The sequence below is a fragment of the Choloepus didactylus genome, chromosome 3 (genome assembly GCF_015220235.1).
Source record: "Choloepus didactylus isolate mChoDid1 chromosome 3, mChoDid1.pri, whole genome shotgun sequence".
Lineage (NCBI taxonomy): Eukaryota > Metazoa > Chordata > Mammalia > Pilosa > Megalonychidae > Choloepus > Choloepus didactylus.
In genome coordinates, this window is record NC_051309.1 from 160,224,374 (window position 1) to 160,226,843 (window position 2,470).

Below are 2,470 nucleotides of genomic sequence, written 5' to 3' on the forward strand. Positions count from 1 at the left end.
AGACTATAGCCCAGTCAGTTATAAATAGAATTTTTAAAATCTTAAATAATCAAACAAAAATCCAGGAACACATTTAAAGACTAATATGCTCTGATTAATTTAAATATAAAAGATTTCACCTTACTGTAATTCAATCATATAGTATAATACTAACTGATGAAAGGGACAACTCTAACAATTATCTCCAAAGATGCTGAAAAGGAATTCAGTAAATTTAATATTCATTCTTGATTTTAAAAACTTCTTTGTTAAAAAGAACTAGATGGATATTTTCTTAGCATGAAACATATTCATATATCTCAACCAATAAAGCTGCCATATGCCTGATGAGGAACCTCTGGAAGCAGCCCCAATGAAGTCAAGAACAAGGCAAGAATGTCAACTTTTACTGCTGTTATTTAACACAGGTCTAAAGGTGTTGGCCAAAACTCCTGAAGAAGAAGAACCAGGTAGGAGGGCTTAAGCAACTAGATAGCAAGATTTATTATAAAGCTATTATAATTAAGAAAGATCTAGCCATTGGAACAAAGAGAAAATACAGAAATATCTACAGATAAATATAATCTGCCACAGAAGTGACACTGTAGATTAGTGAGTAAAGAATGGACTGTTCCATAAATGGTACCGAGTATGGTTTTCAGAAAAACTGCAGGATGCCCACTTAAATTTGATTTTCTGATAAACAACACAAAATGTTAGCTTAAGTGTGTCCCAAAATTGCATGGGATGTTGTGCCAGTTTGAATGTATTATGTCCCCCAAATGTCATTATCTTTGATGTAATCTTGTGTGGGCAGATGTTATCAGTGTTAATTAGATTGCAATTCTTTGAGTGTTTCCATGGAGATGTGCCCCACCCAACTGTGGGTGATGGGAAAAAAAAAAAAAAGAAGAAAGAAAAAAGGAATCAAAGCCCAGCTTCAAAAGTTTACAACTTCAAGAACTTGGTAAACTATTTTGCATCCAAATTTTTGCCCATCTAGAAAGCTTCAGATATGTTAAAACCTCCCCAAACTCTAGCCTCTGGTATTCATTCATTCAAGAAATACCGAGTAGAAACTATGTCCCATTGGACTCCAAGATCAGTCTGGTATAGAACCAGTGAGTTACACTGTATCTACCCCAAGTATTTTAATTCTCTGCAGTCCACATGTTCTATGAAAATGTACATGGGAAAGTTGGTTTGACTCTTGATTCCAACTTAAATTATTCACTCTCACCCCAAAATACAGAATTAAGTTTTAGGAAGCCTAAACTACAACTTCTAAACCCTTCGCAAGATGACTTTTAATTTTATTTGCTGTGTAACAGTGACAACTCACGACACTTTATAATTTGTCCGGACCAGGAAGAAGGTTTACGAAATCTGTAAATGCCATTTGGAAAAGGATCTTCTATCAGAAATAATTCAAGACAGTCCTTTTGGCAAAATCCAATACTATTTCCTCAGTACTTTATAAATGGAGTTTTCTTCTACTTGTATCCATTTCCTGGGGCTTATGCACCCATTAATATTCTCCATATTTAGAATCAAATGTTCCTTTCTGAAGAGATCTTAATTTTAAGGTAAAACGTGGTCCAAACTCCTGAATTCCTACTTTCTTTTCACTCTTGAATATTTATCTGTGAAATCTGAAGAAGACATAATCCCTCTGATTGTGCAATGTAGCAACCTGCCTCCTGATAAACTGAGGATTATGGGGAAACAGAGATGCAAATATATGTCCAATAGAATGGCCCAGGCGTGTCTTAAAATCATTCAGAATTATTTCAGGAATGTGCTCTTTGGGGTCCTTGCCTCTTCTCTCGATTTCTTTATGCAGACCAACACCACTCATTTTAAAATGAGCTGTTGGACCACGTGGCAAGTGACTCAGAAAAATTCCATTTGGTGTTTTACGATCTTCATTAATAATGATCAGATCTGTGAAATCTCTAGAGATGCACTGTGGAATTTTTTTCAGAGCCAGTCCTCTTCTGTAATAAACATGTGAGCTTGGTATAATTGCAGAGAGCTGTTCACAGAGCCATACTGTTCTCCCATGAGGTCTGTCTGATGTTCTGATGAGAATTTGGGGAGAAGTCTGTCTGTTGAAGTAAGCAACCTCTTCGTCATTAGGGTCTACTACGGTTTCATCATGTACTCGCTGATTGTCGATGGTCTTGGGTGTAGGCTTTGGTGGAACTTTATCACCAAGAGCCTCTCTTTCCTTTTCAAGTTTTTTCTTGGCTGCCAACTTTTCCTTCTGCTGCTGCTGTTTCCACCACGTGAACGTTAAGTGTCGATGCTGCTGATTCTTAATCTCCGAAATGCTGAAGCCTGGAGGGAAGGCAGCCGCTTTCGGGGGTTGAACCCCACTTTCCACCGCCCCATCCCTAGTGACTGCAGTCTCTTGAGATTCTTCGGAAGCGGCTTTCCGTTTCAGGCCTTTCTTCCCGTTGCCTCTGCTCTTATCCCCCTACTTCACCAT

At 37.8% G+C, this 2,470-nt stretch overlaps 1 pseudogene; it reads right to left on the bottom strand.

The window, feature by feature from the left end:
- Positions 1 to 1,453: 1,453 nt before the first annotated feature.
- Positions 1,454 to 2,470, bottom strand: LOC119529911 (annotated as a pseudogene).